The sequence below is a fragment of the Haliaeetus albicilla genome, chromosome 10 (assembly GCF_947461875.1).
Source record: "Haliaeetus albicilla chromosome 10, bHalAlb1.1, whole genome shotgun sequence".
Lineage (NCBI taxonomy): Eukaryota > Metazoa > Chordata > Aves > Accipitriformes > Accipitridae > Haliaeetus > Haliaeetus albicilla.
This window is the reverse complement of record NC_091492.1, coordinates 33,479,449-33,502,103: the sequence shown is the minus strand read 5'-3', so window position 1 is coordinate 33,502,103 and position 22,655 is coordinate 33,479,449. Positions and strand designations below refer to the sequence as shown.

At 37.7% G+C, this 22,655-nt stretch overlaps 1 protein-coding gene across 1 annotated transcript in view; it reads left to right on the top strand.

Annotated features, from left to right (window-relative positions):
• The window catches only part of TMEM132D (transmembrane protein 132D), a 271,023-nt gene that overhangs the window by 113,594 nt on the left and 134,774 nt on the right, over positions 1–22,655 (top strand). The window lies entirely within an intron of this gene.

Below are 22,655 nucleotides of genomic sequence, written 5' to 3'. Positions count from 1 at the left end.
ACTGCCAGCAATGTATTGTGTTTGGCATTGCTGTTAGAAAACTTGCCATATAACATGGAAGTTCTCTGCTGTTCTCTGAAATTTTACAAAATCTTATAGGCTTTGGGGATTTATTATGTGGTTTAGAATTTTTAAATAAATACTGTCTGAGCTTAATAACTAGGAAGTTTCTTGTCTTTGCAAACTGGGTATATGAAAAAAAGGAAGGGAAGAATTTCCCGTCATAATCATAACATAAAGCACTTTCTCTTTATTATAACTCAGATTCTACACAATTTCTCTGCTATAGTATCCTGAATTTTCTCATCTAAACCATATATTGTCTTGTACCTGACTGAATTTTATTGGTCAAAGAAGCAATGTGTATATATGCCAAGATCAGAACTTCCTACTGTCTAGCATGATCTGTCAGACACATTCTTTAAAACCCCAGTTCAAAGCTGTTTGAAGACAGTGTGACTATTTTCATTGACTGAAATGGGCATTGGATCAAAATCAAAGATTATTTCAACGATGAGTTTTCCATCACACTTTATCTTGTTGGATCCATACAGTGCATTTGCCTGATTTCTCTTCCTCATCAGGAAAATATAATGCAACCTCGTGGGAGAATTGAAGCTTGGCAACTTACTTCCCTTTACTATTCATCATTCAGCGGCAAGCCTTCAAAATGACCCCTTGTACACAAAAAAATAAATTATGTCACCTTTCATGCAGTGGTTGTGGATTCTGTGTACTTTCACATGCCGAGTATAAGCATTGCTTCACATTTATTAAAAGAAACGTGAGTACATATACATATTAGATTTTACTGGAAAGAAAATCAAGTGAAGACAAGGTATATGTGTAAATCTTATATAACTTCTGGTTTGACTTATTCCATCTGAGTTCTCAGTTGAGATTTTGTGTTTTTTTCACTTTTGAGAACTTCTTCCTCATTTTTTGTAAACAAATGCGAAATATTTTCAATATATTATTCAGTATGTTATTTTCCTCATTAAATTTAGTCATATCTGGTTTGCTATTCATTTTAAGAAGTAAGATCAAGCATTATATGGGGGAAGAGAGTGTGTTCAATGTTTTGGGGGAAACACTTTTTTCCTTATCTAAACATGTTTGATGTCACTAAATATGTACAATGGATAACAGCTAAATATTGATGTCTCTTACCAAATTGTTTGCCTCCATAGTTTATTTAGAAATTCGACAAACTCCGTTTGCATATTGTTTAATTACTCTTAAAAACCAGAGATCTGATCACATGAATGCAAAGGTGGCAATGTTAATTAACTGAAGATTCAATGCCTTTGTGTTTCTGATAGTTTTACATGGATCAGAAAATAGTGTTAATAAAGCTAACTTACTGTGACAGGTGTAATTTCGCGGATTAAGGAGGCACTTGTGCAAGTGACAAACTTAACCAGGATGCCTGAGCATTTATTTATGGAAGTTTGAAATATATCAGTCATTTTATTTGGAGAGGTTTTGGCGCTGAAAGCTTATGGTAACAGGATTAACATATAAATATTATCACAGCCAGCAGGGTGTTTTAGACTGAATATTAACAGCAAATATTATGAGTCTGTGTGAGAATAACTAATTAAGCCCATCTGTCAAATATGATTTGAAGTTCTCAGTGCCTTGCTTATTATGGGCTTGTGACAGTGTTCCAGATTAATGGTGAAGCAATTATAAAGTTCTCCCCAATTCTTCTGATTTCATTCTTGGGCAATAATAATTTTGTAACACTCTAAATCCTGACCCATGAGATTATTAGATGGGCTTACTACTTGTAGCATCTGTACGGCACTTCTGTTCTTCTTTGTGAATCATCTATCTTCCATCTCTATTGTCATGCAGATGACTAAAAAACCAATAGAAAATGGTGTGATGGGAACTAATCAGTGACTCAGAAATGTGACTTGGGAAACACTTAAACACTGATTAAATCAGGGAGATACATCCTAATATGTGTCATCTTTACTTCTTTCCTTTGAAAGCTGCCTGGTCTCTCTTTTTCTTAATTCCTCCTGTAATGAAGTGAATAGAATAGAAAGATGAGATTAAAGGAGTTCTGCATTTTTGGAATGTTTTCTTGGGTTACTGCTGTTTCTCATTGTACCTGAAAGTGAGCATCTCTGCTGTGCTAGTGATGATTGAGAAGAAGAATAAGCAAAAGTGGAAGTTCTGTATTCCTGTCTGTTCTTCTGCCATGCTTCCTGTTGGACTGGAAGCATGCCAGGTGGGATGGGGTTGGAAAATTATTGCGGTGGCTAAAGATGCGGATTTATTGGATTTTCCTCTACTGCAAAACACGATTGATAGCACTTTCTTGTATCCATAGCTGCTTTGGAGACACTAAGCAAGATGTTCTGATGCGATAATAATGGGTGTCATGACCCTCTTAGAATATTTTATTCATGTTCATATTTTTGGGTACAAATGTTTGTTATTCTGTTGGAGAATACATTATTGTTCTCTGTGCTTATGGCAGGACTGAGGCCATTGATCCAAGCAAATGCAAAATAATTGTAGACAAAGCTTGGCCATCTCTGAGTAGGACCTTAATGTCTGGATATGACCATTTAATGCTTTATCTCCAAATGTGTTTGAACTATATCATGGATAAGCTTTGCTCAGTAATTTCCGTTTCTCTATTGTTATTGTTGGAAACGTTACAAAGGTAGCATTTCTTCTGATACCTTTCCACTTGTACTTTTGGGTTAAGTTCTGTAGCATCGAAGGATTTATTGGCTTACGCTACCTGAAACCAGAAGCTGGGCTGGTCCTACTGTTAGTAGAGAAACTTATCTTCATTTTGAACTATGAGTGACTGAATCAGTCTGTGATAATATTGACACATTAAGAGACAATTGACAGTATTTTCTGCGCTATAGCCTTCATTTGTTCCTGCATGACTCATTTTTTTCATGATACCATATTTAAATGCTTAATTTTCTTAACACTTTTATCATACAAGAAATTAACTTGATATTAGATAATAACAGGCCACAGGAAAACATATGGCAGCATTGCCTTTGATTTTCCTACACGATACTTTATTACATTTATATCTTATCCTTAGTGCCCTATATTTCTCATTTTCAGATCTAGTTATTTAACATTTAGTTTTCATGTTGTAACAGCAGTGAGTTATTGCCTCATTCTCTTACTTGTTGCATCTGCCAGTACATTTGATAGACTCTCAAGAGTTCTATAATCCTAAAATATTTCTGAAGCAACAAAAGCAACAAATTTGACATAAATAACAGCCTAATAGCCACAATAATTACATTATGTCTCTTGCTAGTGTTCATCAAAATGCTTCATAAAAGGAGTTTTATGTTTAAGATCACCATTATTTTTTTTTCCCTTGCTATTCATGTGCTCGTATGACTTTATCAGCTAGAGGTATATTATTGCTTGGAAAGAAAATTTTCTACCCAATGGAATTACAGAAAAGATGCATGATGTAGCAAAAAGAATTTCCAGTGTATTTTGTCCCATCACATCATGTGTGAATCACATTACTTCAGTTTATCATGATGAAACAAAAGCAAGAAAAAGACTTTAGAAATCATACATGCTTTCAGATGGGTTATATTAAAATATGATATTAAAAAAGCTGGATGGGCGGAGTGGGTAAAGGGTTGGGTTACGGTGTATGTTTGGGTATTTTTATGGCAACCCAAGAGATTATTTGTTTGTTTTTTTCTTCTTCAAAGTACGAAGTGATATGTGAATTCTGAGCAAAAGATTTTCCTGTTCCTTTTAATACTGTTTTTATTTTGGAGTGGGTGGGCAGGAGGGAAGGAAGAAGAGAGGTATCTTTTATGTGGTTCCAAAATTACTTTCTGAGAATAATTATTCAGCCCTAAAAAACTGGCTATTCACTCAGCATCACTGATGCTGATATAATACGTTAAGTTATGTATTATCAGGCAGATATAATATGTTAATTTGATTCTGAAATACCAGAGTTTAACTCCATTTATACTTCCGAGGCATATGGGTAATGATTAGCTGTAAACATATTTATCCTGGGTAGCTTTAGAGTTTCCTACTGTGTACCATTTGGGTTTTTCTTTTGCCTTCCTGTGTTATTTGAAACTTCCAGGCTTCTAAGAGTTTATATGTTGTGATGACGTGAAAGTACTAAACATCTCAGAAGTCATGTCTACATTCCACCCTTTGAAAGCATTTAGTCACAAGCTTCTATTTCTCATTTTAAAATTTAAATGTGCCCTCTGAGAGAGAATCTTTTGAGATGTTGAGGCAAAATAAATTTGTATGGACCGTGCATAATTTTTTTACATATTGACCATGTTTTTCATTTTTTAAAAAGAAAACTATTTTATTTATCAAGAAATGGAGAATGTCTCTCTAGCATCCTACTCAGTGCTAATATACCAGAAAAAAGGTTTATGGTTATCATCTTGAAACAAATCCAAAGAAAGATGAAATATTAACCAACAACTATTAGATAAAGGCATTATTAGCCAACACTTTCACCCATTTGTTTGAAAGAGACTCATTCATCTAAAAACAAAAAGAGTGTGGGAAAGCACTTCAAAGGCATGTAGATAGCCTTCTGGCATCATAGAGGTGGACTGTGTTCCTATATCTCTGACGTTTACATGAAGGAGATACCACAGGGCAATTCAGCTGTCATTATGAAGAAGATTCCCTTTAATCTCAGCTGAATTTTAGGGCTCTCCTTAAAGAGGAAGGCTACTCCTGTGTTCTTTTGTTTGTGAGCCTAATGTTATTGGAAACGGGAAAAATGACAATTAGCATCGAATTCCTGACGCTGTCTTTTGAAGCAGTTCAGAAAAATAAAATAAAATATAATTCCCTCATTCAGGGATTATCCTTTTGAAATAATAACATACAGTTATATAGCATTTACTATCTCCTGATGGAAATGGTGAAGTACCACTGAAATGTAACTTGACGTGGCTTAACAGTTCACAACAGGACTGAATAGTCAGGGAAGTAAAGGAGATTATCAGTAGTGCCCGTACCTTTTTATACCTCCATCACCTGTAGGATTTTTTGTGCTGAATGGGAGAAAGTCAGGCACTACCTCTTTAGAAGGGTACATGATAAGCACAGAGATAGTATAAGGGCTTTTATTGAACTTTGTGGTCAAGTGCAATGAATAAAAATATGCCAAAAAGTTTTAGGGCAGAGGCAGGATTTACTGCAGTGCAGCTGATTGTTGATTTATATGGTTTTAGCAGTGCAAGGTGAAGAATATCCTTGAAAAGCACTGCATGTTTCCATAATACATTGATATGGTGACTGTTTTCTCCTGATCTTTACTGCTCCCGCCCTCCCTAGAAGTAACTGAAAAGAGTAGTTGAAGCTTTAGTTACTAGCCACTTTGACCTAGTACATATTGCACCCTTAGCTTCTAGAGGTTGCAGTGGGGTCAAAAGGGATCAGGGACAGGGGCCACTTTTTTCAGTGGCAGCTCAGGGTCTGCAGGTTTTCCAGGACTTGAATTCTTGAAGCAGGGAGTTGGGATCACTGTCACATTTATGCCAGCTCACTACAGACCCCAGGGAGAGCTGGACTTATCAACTGTCAGCTCTCATTGCATGTGTAGGAATAATGATAAAAAGTGGGAGAAAATACAATAAACTGATAAAGACATCATGTTAATTTGAGAGGGTTTTGCGCTAGGCCTAATTTGTCCTAGAATCTGTGGTCATTTTCTAGCGCATTATTATATTTGGCTCTGCTTTTGTGACAGTCTATCCCAGGTGGAAAATAAGTCCAATGAATAATTACAGACAGTAGTGACTGCAGACTGCTGTCCTAATCGCCTGACTGGTCACAGGCCAGTGGCTGTTCACAGACTGTCCACCATCTTCAGTGTAGACGCCTTATCCAACGCTTCTGTCCATTACAGGCCGTCCACCTTTGTATATCCAGAAACCCTGGAAAGAAATTCTGTATCCTCTACAATGTCACAGCAGAAGACAACCTGAGAAAATGTTTCTTAATTTGAGTTGGACCAGTTCCATGTTTCACATATGCTAGCATCAGGATAACCTCTCCCAACTTGTTTCAGCTGTGACCCCAGGGTAGAGCTTTGAACAGAAGGAATTTTGGCTGCAGGAAGCATGCTTGTAAGGAAGGATGAATTTAATTTCCTGTCCTAGGTCGTCTGAAAGCAGGGGGGGTTTATCCCCTTTGTATTTTTGGACTGAATTTTATTGATTTTTATTTTATGTACAGAAGTAATCATGGAAAGCAAGGATCCAATATGTACTGCACATGTGAGGTTCCCTAATGATACCAAAATTGAATGTATAACAGGTACTCGGTATTCCCTTGCTCATGAGCTTAGCTAGGAATTTGAGAAAAGGTATGCTATCATCAACAGTTATTGTGATAGCTCAAAAGGTGGAGGTTTGTTGGATGAACCTGAGAAGTCCTGGGAGAAATTCTGATGATTCCTGTGCTCATGTTACTAGAGACTGTATTATAATGCTTACATGGGAGCAGGCAGAGTTACATTTTTGGCATTTCAGGAAGTTCTCAAGACACAAAGCAGTCTATGACGTGCTTGTAATTAGGCTTGTTTTCTTTGATATATAGTACCGTCTATAAAATGAGGTTCTATAGCACAATGATCAGCATGACTTTGCTAAAATGCCAGGAATTGTCTAGAGGGAGTCTTCTGAAGATACTGTAATTGTTCAGATTAAATGATCTGCCTCTGTAAAATCTGTGAACAATAAATAACGTTAGGTGTTTAATCCCCTTTCATTGAGAGTTCTTGGCATGCAGAACTGGGAATCAAATAATTTGAGGGAAACAATCTAGGCCTAAGTAATTTGCTGACGGAAGTCAGTTACAGAGAGGGCAAATCATTCACAGATACATTGGGGTTTTTTGTCCTCTCTCCTCTCTTTCTCCTTCAGTGATATGCAGGTGTTTAAAGGGTATTTCTGCCACCTCCCTTGTAGAGGAGATGCCTTTATTTCTGTATTGTGTTGAAGTAGCTAAAGGACATTTCCAACAGTCTGGATAACCTCATGCATATTTAGTGTCTTTGTTTTTACCCTGGTGTTATCCAGTGTGATAAATATAATTTTAAACTTGAGGAGGAACGATGTCCCTTAAGAACCTTAAGGATTCATCATCATCATGCTTGCTCTTTGTGGTACTTAGCGCTGTAGTCCTTAAACCTTTAGTAGCCCCAAGGCTCAAAATAACAATTCCAGTGGGACAAAAACAGTGTGCTACCTATTACAAAAGAGAGAGCAAGTGAGTAATCTCCTGTCTATTAAAAATCTATTATTAAATGAAAAAGTGTGTCTTGTGAAAGTAGCTCTAATGGTGCTGTTGATTTTCTTTTCCTTGGAGGAAATCTTGTAAGAAGTACTACTAATTACTGAGAGAGCGGATGACTTAAAATATAGCTGAGGCTGAAAATATGCCTCTTGCTGTTGAGGCATGGGGATTCCCATTTTTTGGATGAAAAAAGTCATTAAATCTAGGTATCACAGATAAGTCAACATACAGCACAGTGCGGATCAGAAGGTTAACAGAATTATGTAATACAATCCACCATCCATATAAATCGTAAAACTAATCCTAAGTAAATTCCAACTGCAAGTACAAGGCTGAAGTTCACTGGGCATTTGAGTTATTTTACAGCTTCAACTCTTAATGTATACATTTACTGATGACATGAACAAGCTAGGATTGCAGTATTAAAGATCTATGGGTGGTTTATATGAACTGATGAGGCAGTTATAACTCATCCTCTAATTATTTCACCTTGGTCAGCTCTTGGCCTTTTAACCACCTCTAATGGGGTAAGATAGGGCTGCTGCCCCAGCTGCATAGAGGCACAGAGAGACATGGGCTAGACTTTAAGGACGGTTCTGACACTAATACGCATCACCACCTGTTAGGGTGTATGTGCATGCAGTGAAATGGGGTTACACAGCTAAGCTTAGGATGAGCTCCATATACATCGATACGCTGAGCAGGGAGCTGCACTGACCTAAGCACTCAGACAATGCAAAAGTCAGTGGTGTGTTGTTTTACAACCCCCTATAACTGCACAAGCCTTAATAACTTGCCCTGGGTCATGTGGGAAGTGTGACAGAGCAGGAGTTAAATGGAGATCTTCTCCTTGTGTGTTAGTAGTCTCTTGAGAGTCAACTTGCACCAAAGCCTGCTTTCTTTTTTTTTCTAGTCAGGAAAAACCTTCCCTCCCAGGAGTTTCTATAGAGTTCTCTAGAACTGGTAGTGTGTCTTAGACCTCTTTTTGAAGAGTTTCTATTGACTTCCATACCAAGAGAAGAAATTGGGCTTTGTTAGGATAATAGGATGCCTTGTCTTTGTGGACATCATTGATTCCACCATACATACACACACACACACACGTAAAAAATCAGCAACAGGATGGAAAACTGAGGTGTAAGATTCCATAGGCAGAGCTGTCTGTGTGATCACTGGATATTTTGGGTTACATGAAAGCAGTGTGTAATGTGATTCATTCCTCCCCCTGCATGGTAATCTGCAACAACAAGCAGTACTTCCACCTCTACCAACACACTCCATCTTCTGCAAATGTTTTGCAGCCTAAGGTGTAATCTGGAGTATAAATTTTCAGTGTTATATAGAGCTGTTTTTATGTTCAATACACTTTCAATTTCCACCTCTGTTAAAGTCTGAATCTTTCAATTTGAGATCCATCCTCATTGTGTAAGTTTATGAATCATGTGTTTTACGTATGATAGTTTGACATAAAATTGAGCATAGGAATGCATAGAGAAGATGTTACATAAGAAGTTAGACAAAACTACATTTTAGACTGTGTAGGAGTGGGGAACCAGGCTATACCTTCTATGGCAAATAAGGGAACCAGGAGGATTGGCTTGTTGCATGATTCTTTGGAAAAGTACAGGAATCATTACAGAGCACATTTCCATTTGTTAGTCAGGAACCCTGAGAGTTTTTCCATGCAAGAAGTATAAAGATGATTTCATTTTAGGTACACTTTACAATTGGAGTAACTGACAGCTCTGTTATTTTGCCTTTGATACAAGACCGGCCTAGGCTGGTCATGATTCAAAGTCACAATCCACTAGGAAGTGTAACTGTTTGATAAAGAGCCTCTCTACCACTTATTCTGCACTCATGTTGACGATACAAAGAAGATGAAGGGATCGGTCAGCTGTGATCTCTCTGTGGTTGAAATTCATTGTCAGGGTGGTAGTTGAGGGATAGCCTGCATTTATGTAAATGTGTTTAATATTATTCTTAGTTTCAGGGAGTACCTAAAGCTAATATTCAAACATGCAATTAGCTGAATGGATGGCTACTGTCTCCATCCTTTCCTGACAGAAATTTTTCTCTGGCATATTGCAAGAACCCATGCCTGCCTTTTCCTCAGCTTTAGCTGAAACGCTTGTAGAATTACCTTCGATGTTGACAAGACATTATCTTTTTTTAAAGTCTTTTGTCACTGGAAGCTTTCCTAAATCCTGGTTTTGTGAACATCAGCATGGGGACTGTGGAACAGGATAGCTATTCAATTTATACTGCTGAAAGTGGGACTATATTACTTGATTCTTCTATTTCTTACACAGCCTGTCTAAATCAACTGTAAAATCAATCCCAAAGCATCTGTTTCTGATATTTATATAATTCCCATTTCATCTATACCTTAATGCACCACAGTCTCCATAGGTTTGTTTATAGCAGCATTGACAAGTGCAGATGTGCTCTTATCCCATATTAAAGATGAAGGCCGCCACACCAAGAGATCAAGAAATATACGTCTGTGTGGCACAGAGTAGTGCCATGTGGAGATAAATGGGCCAACTTGACTGCGATGCAGTGCCACATGCTCATTCAGCAAGCCCTAGTTGCAGAACGAGCAGCATCTTAGAAAATAGGACTGTATTGTACATGGCATACCACTGTGAGCTCAGAATGTAAAGTGCTGAGTGGAACTTCTTCATTTTCAGTTTATTTGAATCTTACATTTAATCTTATACTAGAAAGAAAATAATTAGCTTGAATAATTTTCAATCCAATTAATCTATTCCTAAGTGGCAAATATTGTACCTGGAAACAGATTGATTATGAAGTATTTCCTCTGAGATGCATTTTCCTGTTAATTGTTGAAGCAATTAATTTTCTTACAGACACATGCAGATCTTTGTGTGAAGTAGTTAAGGCAAAAAAAGCGAAAGAAATAGAAAAGGACAAAAAAAAAGACTATAATAAAATATTAGGATTATCACAGAATTAATAAATATAATGTATGTACAATGCTTTCTATATGTTGTACATACATTATGCATTTGTCAACATCCTTAACAGAGAAGCTTTCAAAAGCTGCAGAAATTAGGACATCTTAGAATTAATCTTTCATGCATATTCATTAAAAACAGTCTTTCTTACATGAACACATGGTATTTTTTCCATAGGATTATGGGCAGAGAAGAACTTGGCAGACAAACTCTGACAAGTTTCTATATGATGTGTTTTTCAAAATAACTTCACCCCGCCCCGAGATTTACGGTTTGGGAGAATGTGGGCAGATTTTTATAGGGAAAACAAAGTGCAGGTTTGTGTTTTGGATGCAAAATCCAAAGTTTATCCAAATATCCAAATGATACGTCCCTTGCCAATTTTTGAGTCCTCACCTGAAAGCATAAACAACATAATAATGTTCTTCTATTTTTTTAAATGTTTCTTTCCAGTTATAAACATCTTTTAATATGAACAGAAAATGCTGTTTTCCTAAATTCTACTGCACATGGCTAAATGGCTACAATTTTAACTTGGTTTTCCCCAAAAGTTTAAATCTAGACACATCCCTGACATGAAAATTTGTATCTGAGTAGCTTCATTTTGGCAAGGTTGTTAGCTACCAAAGGGAGGACTGTGAAACAAATAATTTTGAATAGTCTTAATTATTTTTGTAGCTATCAAACCCACAAAATAATATTTTCCCATGCTCTCACTGATATCTCTATTTTATGTTAGAGATACACATACACACTCAGTGCATACATACTGTCTATATTGCAATTCTTTTTCAGTTCTAATAGATTGAATCAGGTTTCATTTTATGCACATTCAATACCAAGAACTCTGTGAAAGAGAGGGGTTGTGGGTGTATTCTACATTTGTTTTATATATTTTAGTGAGATAAAGCCCTGACTTAGTCCTTAAGAGTCTCAAAGAGAATTACAATGTCCTGATGAAAAATTACTATTTATTAAAAAATCAAGACTTTGTCCTCATAAACGACATGAAAATAAATCTTGTTTGCAGTGGCTCTAAGCAGCAAATGATCAAAGATTTAGCTGTCTCTAGTGCATGGGGATAAATGCACATTTTCAGAAATGTAGGCTTCTGATCAAGCCCTTGAGATGGTGGGAATCAGCAATTGCTTTGTAAAAGCAGTATTTTTGCTCTTTACTTCAGGTTTCTAGTTTTGGCACTCTCATTATGCTTATGTAACTCTCTAGCAAAATATCTCCTGTTCAGGGGTTTACGGGATTAATCTTGTTTATGAAAAGAAATGCTGCTTCCGCTTCTTGGATAAACCACAAATAAAGATTTAACTCTACAATTATAATCACAACTTGTAAACACATTGAGAAAGTCCTAATGAACTGCTAATGATAATCCAGATGCTTCTGTCAGAAACATAGAAATTATAGAAGAATTAAGTTATAAAAGAATGCACAATTATCAGACAGGTGAAAACAACTCTTAGGTAGGGGAATTATTTACTGGCAAGCACAATCCTGTGTATATAGATCTGCTGGCTGGGGTGAAAGATGATGCTCTTGTCCTCATTTCGCTTGAGAGTCTGAGTATTCATTTTTCCATAACAAAAAAAATACAATAAATGGAACTTTTGAAAGTGGAAAAGGAAGAATTGTGCCAGGGGCAGAGTAACAAAAGCAAATATTTAGATGAAGACGGAGAGAAAAAGCAATATGTGTATTATGGAGATCCTTGCAATGCAAACACAGGAAGGGCTAAATTACATTGCTTGATTTGCAACCCTAACATTTTTTTAATGTAGTTTTAATAAATGCCTTTTTTTTTGTTTTTTTCCTCCCCTATATTGCCAGTTAGATTAGTCTGTAAATCCTGCTAAAAGTTCTGGTAGTAACAGCTGAAATATTTTACCGATGGACGTTAATACTGTGTTGTTTGGTCAGGTTGCCTAGTCCTGTAGTATTGGAGCTATGGATGATCTGCCTTTCCCACCTTTTAGAGCCTTCCTTTTAGCTGATGTGCCAAAGAGAGGGATTCCTGGGAAATAAGGCAGATATGTAGCCATTCACTTACCTGCGAGCAGAATAAAACTGTATGTGTTTCAGCATTTGTTTGGTTTTCTCTTACTGTCTTTACCTTTTCTGCAGAGCTGACTCACAGGTGGGACGTTATCAGGGCAAATGTATACTGGGAGCTAACAAAGCATTGCCAGAACACTGCCAAAGAGGGAAATTGGGCAGTAGGTTAGCGGGGAGGAAGGGAACGCTGCTTTCCTGGTAGGACAGGAGGGTTAATGATGCTACGGGTGGGTGTCAGGTTCAGTACCGCAGCATGCAGGAACCTCATGGCCAAGCTGTGAGGCACTAATCTTCCAGTGAAAGTAGATAGGCTGTTAAGACCTGCCTCCTGTCTTTCTCTAAAATCAGGACAATTACCAGCTACAGTGTGGCATGCTGTAGGGAAGGTTAACCAGAGCGATTTTAAACAGTTATCTCCCAGGAACAAGCAATCTGAAGATTGTTGTTTAAACATCTGGCTGTGGGGCAGCATTCCTAAATACCACTTTTCATGGCAAATTCTAAGTCACTCGGATGCTATGGTTTTAAGAAGCAAAAATCTGTACTTAAATCCATCAGAAAAGTAGCATATTTGGTCTGTGAGCATGCAGAACTCTCCTGTTCTAAAATTAGAAAGTCAATTTGTCTGTTAAGCCAGGGGAACAAGAAGCTCTACAGGCCCTCTGAAATTAGCAATGAAACAAGCTGTATTGAACTCATCTATAGTTTTACACCTTCAGGACAGTGGCTGGAACCAAGATAGACAATATTTCTCCAGGCTGTCACAGTTATTTTACAAGAGGAAAAGGAGGAGGGAGAGGAGAGAGTTGCTTTGGTCTGATCTCTAAATGAAATAACCCGCTGAACTTTTAAAATCATCCAAAAGATTAAAGGACACCTCAAACTGTCTACTATGTCAAGTTTTAATTTATTCTGCTGAATATCTCTTAATTGTCACAAAACTAAGACATTAAAGTTAACAGAGTCATGTGCTCTGTTAAAAGGTGCTGTTACTTTAGAGAAAGGTGTTAACTGGAGAAAAGGAATGCAGAGGGAGGTCTTACATAGTAGAGACTTAGAAAGAAGAATTAAGACAATAATTTAATGCTTTTGATTTTCTATGGATAGTACTTGGGAAGGATTTAACATTATTGTAGGTTTGCAACAATCTGTATCTTTTTTGTTACAGTAGAAGCGATTGTCATTGCAAAGGGTTGCTCTGAGAGGTATTAAGTAGATGTGAAGGCACTGACCATAAGCAGCTTGAATTCCCCCAGTCTTCAACAAAACTTGAGCCTAGAGCTGTGAGGATTTGGAAAACTCCAGAAACTTTCAAGAGAAAAATGTGATGTAGTTCCAAAGAAGTGCATACAACTTTTGCCGCTTTTCCCCCCCCGGAGGCCCAGGTAGAAATTTGAAAAGAAATTAGTACAGCTGCATATCAAGCCTTAAGAATTATTTCTATGACTAATAAATCATTCAAATTAAGTCACATATATGTATGCATTATTAGGTGATTACAATTTCAATATTTTGTAGATTAAATTCACCTGAAATTTGTGCTGTGCTAGCCACATCTCAATAAATGTGCATAAAGATGTCAAGTTAATTTTTCAAGCTTTTCTCTCCTAAAAAAAGAGCTCTTTTCTGTAGCTACGTAAGGTCTTCATTTACATACTGTTTCTGTACTCTGTGGATATTACTTTCTTTTTTGTTTATACATCAACGATATTCATGCTTTCTATTTTTAACATTATAATATTCCTCCTATTTTAGAAAGATGTCAACAGGCAAATATATATTCAAGTACCTTAGCATGCTGTGCAGATCCATCCCTAATAATAGGTGTATGATGTTTTTTTTTTTCCAAAGTAAAGAATTTATGCTTATTTATGTCATAAATACAGCTAGCAGTACTATACATGTGCTAACTCAAGATTACATTTGTCATTTTTAATGAAGTGAATAAAGCAAGTGACTATAGCTGGGTCAATTTTTCCTGATTTCATTGTTTTTTCTTTGGGGGAAATAGGGGGATTTTTGCCAGGTTTTCCGAGGAAATGAGCCTTATGCTACCATGCTGCCTGTGCATGTGTGTTTTAAATTGACAGCAGCATAGCTGACTCAGATACTGTTATTTTTTTATATGTTTCATGAAAATACACAAGCAGTAGAGGAAAAAAGATATTAGAGAGTCCCCAGGCAGCTGTGTTCTTATCAACAGCAAATTATGGAAAAATCTTCAATAAGAGTTTGTACTTTCTTGGATGCAAGAGTCAATCAACCATGAGACAGCTCTATAAGAAACGAGCTTCTACTTGCTCCATCCTCATGGAGCTGCTTCTTTTTCATGCTTATGTAATTTCTAGAAAATCTTGCCTCTGTAGTGCAGACCTGGCTTCAGTGCATAACAATTGACAGTGTATTGTAATGTTGCAAGGGCCCTTTGTCAAAAATAAGGTTGTCTGGATTTGGAGTTCGGTAAAGGTTCCACTTTGCTGTATCCTAAAGGGAGGAAGGGGGAATTAGCAGCCTAAAATGCTATACAAGCCTAACCAAAATGTTAATGGTGTGAAGCTAGAAAACTAATGCTGGGCTGTTTGACAGAAACTACAATATAGATTTTGTATTTATGTGAGTGTAGCCTATGACCTAGAATAATAGTAATTACTTTTGTGTTTTAATTTAAGTGATCCCAAATCTTCTAGGCTTTTTATCACTGGGGTCCCTTCCTGAGCCAGGTAAGCTCTGCTGGAATGCAAATAGTCCTAGGGAATCCTGCAGTCGTGTCATCTTTCCCAAGCACAGCTGGGAAGGCTGGAGACAAGGAACTGGGTAAATGAACACTCATGGAAGCGACCACCAGACGCCTGTGGGAGCTCAGGGAGGTGTGTGCCCTTGCAGCTGCCACGGTGTGTTGGACATTGGGTCCAGAGATCCACCTTGTCATGGCAGGCTCTGCACAGACACAGCAAACTGTAGCACCTCTCCTGAGGAGCTGTGTCTTAGCTGACACCTGTGACCGCAGGCCTGGGATGCCAGGCAGTGAGATACTCTGTTCAGGATGTGGAACTGGGAAAAAGCTAAAAACCGTGGCTCTGAAAGCCGGATGCAAGAATTCCCTTTCACTGGAATGCAAGGGAGACCTTTCCGTTGCTCTTGGCTCTCCTGTTCAGTGCCAGTAGTGGTTTGTTTGGAGGGCTGTGCTCTCCACTAGAGCTGGGCTATATTCTCCACTAGAGAACATGAGTGCTATAGTTCAATGCTCCCAGTTCCAAGGACTGCATCTACCTGGCTGCTTAACAAGGAGCTACAGCTGCATCCTGATCTGAATAACATCTTCACTACTCTGTGCAGCTGCCCTTTTTATCCTCTCTACATTTTTCCATGAATTAGCCTTATTTATAAATGCATGTCTCCTTGTAGCACACTCAAAGCTAAGAGCTGGTAAAACATGGTTCAGTATAAACCTACTGTGAAAAGATACAGGCCCAGTCAAAGTGTATTGCTTTAAGGACAGCCACTGGCCTTAGCTGAGATGGGCCAAAACATATGTGCTGGGGTCACTCCGGAGACCCCTAGATGAAGAGGTTCAGGGCAGAGGAGTTGTACAGGGTTAGGACAAGCAGTGGTAATTACCAGTGCCTGTTCCTCTGAGGGCGAGGAAGTTTCTTGCTTACATCTCCAACCAGGAAATTTGTTTCTCCTCCCTCAGTTTCTCAGGAGGATGTAAAGTACAGCTTTTTTGGAGTTTGCGAAGCATGGGGTTGGTTAAATGCCTGTTGGGTATAACAGCTGTACTTGATTCTGCCTTACAGCAAGGGTAAGGACTAGATAAGACAGAATGAGCCCTTTGGAGGTTAATATTGTCTGAACCCCACTGCCCACCTGAACCGTGATGAACGTAACAGTGTTTGCTTTGAAGAGCATAAAAACATCAGCTGTGGCATGGAGGCACAACTTGCTTGCTTCTCTTTGACTTCAAAATATAAAATATAAATTTTCTCAAGAGGAAAATGTCTTAGTGGGGAAAATGGAAGTCAAATCTTCAAGGTTAAAAAGTTCTGTCTAACCTTTCACATTATTGCTCAGAAGAATTATTTTTGAAAGTTAATAAACCACATGCATTCACCTCATACAGCTATTTCCCTCCCTAAACAAATTGCTTTTATTGTCAAAACTACAAATTTAGGCATCGTGATCAATACCATCGTTTTATGAGCTGTCAGTAAAGGGACTTGAAGATGCAGCTTTGCCTGATTGTCTAGGAATAAAGATTGATCAGCCCCGTTGCTTCTTCTATATAGATCCTCGGTTGATTCACATACAGTATACAAAGCAAAGCACTACCACCTCATCCCTCTTCAAAATCACATAGTCAATAGCTTTTCCTCTGTGCATTTCTGCAAGCACTTGAGAGTACAACCCCAATTAATATGTTAAGAAGGGCAGAGAGGAGGAAAATGTTCTGGTGTTGGGGTCTTTCCCTGATAGAAAAATGTGATTTTAATTTCAAACTCTTCTTGGTTCATTTCACAAAAGGTATTGAGCCAAGACTGTTAGCTTTTACTCTTTCATGTTTTCTTTTATTGTTTTTAAAATGAAGACAAGAAAAAGAAGCATGCAAGATGATAACAAAAGACTCCTGGCCCACAGCAACTGTTGAACCTTGTGAGGCATTTTGGGACAGCATTCAGTGTCATATGCTGTTCCCATTGCACCAGTCAGAGAAGGCAGGTTGTTTTAATGGAAAATGAGGTCCTTATATATACTTTTGTCAGAGAGTTTGTTGAACATAATTGTTTCCAATGGAAAAAGGGGGTATTAGCTAAGCTGAGTTGTTTTCATTGTATATATTCAATTACCAAAGTATTGCTGTATTTATAACACAGGTGACTTAACATACTTGTGCATGATGCAGGTCACAGTGTCCACAACTTATTTAGAGCTTAAGTAAGTTAAGAAATTATATGCCACAACTGCAGATTTGTAAACAAGTATGATAATCTTCCTATTCCTTGTCTGCCTTATTAAAACTGTGAGCTATTCAAGGCACAGATGTCTTATAATGTGATACTTGGATCTTATAAGATAATTGATTGATTGGTCTCTGTAGGTGCTACTGTCATGCAAAAAATAGCAGCGATCATTTGGGGTTAGGCAGTATGGATGAATGGGTAGGTAGCTAAATAATAATACATGAGGAAAACCGGACTGTTTAGGAAAGGAAAGTACTGGTCAGATGTACAGGATCAGTGCAATGGATTGTAGGACAAGATGTACTAGCTAAGGCTAGAGGAAAGGGGCTGGGACTCAAGCACTGAGCTTGGATTTGCCATGAGGATGTGGTGTCACGGTTCAACTGAGCTAACGGCTGTGCCTACTGAACGGGGGAGCACCTTCCTTCTCCCTCTGCTTTTCCTTTGTGGCCCGACCTTACAGGGAGCTAGTGCAGGCATCTAAACTGCCAGAAACCAACAGTATAGAAACATTGTCTTAGTTCCCCAAAATGGCTTATTGAAAATCCCCTGTGAGTGCCAGAAGGAGGGGAGGAGCCGCAGTAAGTCGTGAGGGTACGGAGAACACAGTGAGTCAATGGCTATGGCCCTGCCAGGAGCAGCTGGAAATTAGCAGCATCACACTTGGTGTGACCTTAGACAAGTGATGATACATTCATGGCTTAGTTTTTTCACATGTAAGAGTGGGGACAATAATACTGTCTAGATCCTAAGACGGAGGTGATAATATTAAGCATTACATGCTTAGAGTATATAAAAGCTTTTGAAAACCTTGGATAGAAGGCTTATAAAAAACAAATATAGAGATATAGTGGACATCATTCTGTAGCAAGTCTAACAGTCCTGCACTTAACTATTGGTTTTCACTGAATCTTTTCCTTAGACACGTTAACTTTGCTTTTATAGTCTATCAGGAGGCACCGTATTTAGCTCTCCCTGTTCAAGGTTCACTGACCTATAATCCTACTGAAATGGAGTGGAAAGCCCATGAAAATTTCACTGCATTTGCACTCAAGTGGCATATGGCCATGGTGGCAATTAAAAAAAAAAAAAAAAAGGTAAAAAAAAAAAGTGATAGTCCTCTAGTCTCCATGGAGACTAGGCATACTGAAAGGGGTGGGAGTATAAAATATTTTCAATCTTAGGTTGAAAGGCAGAGATCAAAAGTTGTTCTGGTTAAAATGCTGTGCAGGTGTCAACATGCCAAGTTGAACGATAATGCATTTTGCACAAATACTTTGCAAAATGATTTGAATATGAGATTAAGAGGAAATTTCCTGTGCTATTTTTAACAGGTTACTGGAATAGATCTTGATGTATATTGTCTGTGCCTTTGTCAGATTTCTACCAGAATGCATAAGCCAGAAAGTATAACACCTGTCCTGGCAACATGGAATTCTTGTTTTACAAGGTAACATTCAAATTCTTTTAGAGGATCATAAAAACTAAATAAAAGAAGATCCAGCAGCAATTGAGACATTCCATGTGATTAAGATGTCTGGCTGGCAAAGAAGCCTATAAAATAAGCTTTCCCAAACACTTGCCTTAGGAAGGGAAGAGTGAGAAAGAACTACATGAAAAGTATTCCCCGAAATTGAATAGCAAACTTGGTTTTGTTGATAGACAGTAAATTTTGTTCAGTGCTATTTTTCAGTCATTTGAAGAACAGGAAAGCATAGCTGATAAAGCATTACTGTGTGTCGGGGGGGGGGAATTCACATCACTGGCTAAATGCAAAATGGACAGCAGGAAAGAATGAACTTTGTAACTTTTTGTTCACAGGTGAAAATAGAAATAATATATTGCTGATATCCAAAAAACCATGTTTTGCATGATTTTAGCAAAAATGAGTGCTAATGTGGGTTCTGGGATTGAAAAATCACTAATTTGACTTTTTCATCTCAAATAATCACATCCTGGAGAAAGATTCACTCATAATGTTTTAAGATCAGAACTGTGACAGCACAGTGGCTTACTTTCCCTCTGAAAAGTAAACTGGTCCTTCTGTAAGCAGCAGAACTTCAGAAACTTTGTTTGTTAAAGATTTGTGTCCCACAATTTTTCATCCTCATGCCCTTCTGCAGTGCTGCTAGTATCATACATTGCCAACATCCTTCTTCCAGAATTCCCAGCTTCTTCCCATGTTCCTTCATCACACGCAAAACAAGTGGGCAACATCTCTTGTTGAGTTGACACTGACACTGTCAGGATGGGACTGACAGATAAATGGAGAGAAAATTTGCCTCTGTAAGGTTACTTCCATGGGAAAAACAAGTTAAAAAAGAACAGAACCATCTGGCTGTTCTTGTTGCTTATGAGTAGGAAGGTTCATTGAGTCCCTCATAGCCGAGAGTGGACAATGCTAGTATCTTTTATTTTTTTTTTACGTATGCAGATCTGTTGCTGTATGTTCTATAAATAAAGCCAAAGATGTCTATACATTTAGTAGACTAAGAGGGTAAAAAAAGAGAAGCATAATTCAGAGAGGAAGATGGTTGAGAGGTTTGTGCATACAAGTCCTCTTATTATTAATAGGGATGCTACTTTGCTGACTTTGGAGTCCTCATTTATTGAACAAACACAGGAGGCAGTTAAATATAAAGTTTAAAAGACTTCGTTGTCTTGTTCTCTTTTGGTCTGATTGTGAATTTGCTTGAACAAGGATTGTGAGACCGAATCTTATTACTTTGTGATGGAGTTGTGCCAAAGATATAACCACAACAAGATTTCTATATTAAAGTATTTTTTGAGAATTATTCAAAAAATCCAAAAAAGCTCTGCTCTCTTGCTACCTTTAGACCATAGCTGGACAAATACATAATTTGGGGAAGACACAAAAGAAACAACCCCCCCCCCCACAAAATGCAAAAATATATTCAGTTCAGTATTACTGTCTGCCTTGAAATTGGTTTCCTCTGTCAACAAACAACTGAACAGATGGAAAAGGTCTGAAAGAAAGGGAAAACATTACCTAACAAAAATGGTTAGTGCTTGTTATCTGGAGAGAGTGTTTAAGTAAAGGCAATCTCTAATTTAGGCAAATAAATGAAAGATTGGCTTGCAACATAATGAAAAATGAATTTAAAAAAATATTATGTTGAATTTTGTTTTATGAAATGTAGCAAACTTGAAATGAGAGAGAGGACATTTTATGATATAGGTGCTGGCACTACCAGAAATACAGATGGTTTTGGTAACTGTTAATGTGTCTCAGCAGCCAGTGCAGCATTTTTCTTGTCGTGTTCCATGTGGGAAATCTAACTAATGGACTGGTTTTCCTTGCCTGTTATTTTTATTCCCTAGAGTCAAACCAGCAGATGATTCCCTGAGTTTCTTCATTTGCTTGGAATAATTTCGTAACAAGCATTTTTGTCTGTCATGGATCCTATTCTGTATTTCTTTGACCCTGTAATGGACTGGCATCAAGACATGGCTCAAACTTAGGGGCCAAGTTTTGGAAGCAATGCTTTGGAAAGTAATCCTTTATTTCCCAGAGGCTGAAAAAGTACACCTACCTTTTTAATACCTTTTTATTTGTTAGGGTATTTATAGTGAATCTGTTTACTTTTCCCTAACTCCCTTTAATAGAAACCAGACATGTAATTAATTTAATAACAGCAGCTGGGTCAAAGGAATTATTTTGTGCCACCTCACAGTTAGTAGGAATTAAGACATTTAATTTTGAAGACTATTGTGTATGCAGGAATTTTCCATTTCAAAAAGAATAATTAGTGCTATTGTTAAATTAATTGGGTTTATCTTTGGTCAGCTTTACATCCCAGAATGATTGAAGAAACAGAATAGTTAAAATGTTTTCTTTACTTAATCATCACTGTGACTATATTAATGGCTCTTCAGTTTTGGCACACATAAAGTCTTTGGATCAATGGTAGTCCATGTGCTTTGATTTTTGTGATTAGGCTAATTTGCAAATGGAAACTGCATCTAGCATGCACCTGAAAAAATGTCTATGCATTCAGGTCTGTGTGTGACTTTAACCATACAGTCAGTTTTTACTAAACTTAATTTAAAAGTTAAATGTTGGTACATGTGGGGCAGATTCCAATGGAACGTACACTTAAAGTTAAAAACCCCAGGAAAACCTCCGCTAGTCTGATTTTTTTTATTAATGGTAATTTCAGAATAGGAAAAAGTTGCCCCCCCTCACACCCAAAACCCAACCAAACCCCCTTCTTCTGTGTAGGTCAAGACACAGAGCTCTTCAAAAAATACTTTGCTGTGTTCACTTGTAACATTAATTTGTTTGCCATAGCTCTGAGTGGGTGTTTAATTTTATTTAAAGGACAGTGTGAATAGCCTCCAGTGTTTCATTTAGAATTTGTACAATCTCCCTCTTCTCTTAGATAAATACTAATGAAGGAAACATCTTTTATATGTAAGAAAAGTTGTGATTTCCACACATTTATAGTCATATTTTACTTCCTCTTCTCTTGGGGCAGTATCTAAATTCCTTGTCAGGTAATTAACTGTATTAGATGCATTAGATTAAAACATGTGAACATTTTTTGGTCAGAGAAACAACATTTAATGAATTAATTCAGTGTACATATTCTCACTGTGAGCTTTGTGCTCATTTTCTACCTGTCCAAAATTGCAGGAGCTTTTGCAAGGTCTTAATGCAAATGTGCTGCTGATGTAAGCACTTACGTTGTTACGTTCCTATATGTGTTGGAAGCTCGTTAATGACTCTGATGGTATATTCTTCATGTTTTCTCCTGTTCCCTATCTGGTTTAGAGAGCTTAGTACTGAATGAGCCACAATTAAACATCAATTTGTAACATGATATGAAAAATACGTTGTGACTTAATGTGATGCTACCTATCCCTTGGGCAATAAGTTCACTCTCAGATCGTCTCTTTTCTGGGGGCCACCAATAGCAGTTCCTTTGCCTTAGGGCTAGCAGAGTTGCAGAGAAAGAACTAAACTACTTGTCTGCTGTGGAAAATTGCTAAATGGAGTTTCAAGCAGTGGAAACGAGCAGTGCCCTTGAATTTGAGGGGTTTGGAACAAAGTTATCCAGCTGCATTGGAGTTTGGGGGTTCTTTGGGGAGAAAGTGAAAGAGGAGGAAACAGAGGAGGTAGGGAGATGTTACTGCTTTGGTTGCTTTGAACAAAGAGCATAAGATTTTTTAAGAATTGAGATGGGTTTTTATTCCTTCTTCCCCCACCCTGCCCTGCAGCTGGCTGCCCGAAACAAGAAGTAGTTCTCTGTAAAACCCAAGTACAGAGAAGTATGTAAGCCAGTGCTTTGGCACATGCCAGGGAACCAGGGATCAACAC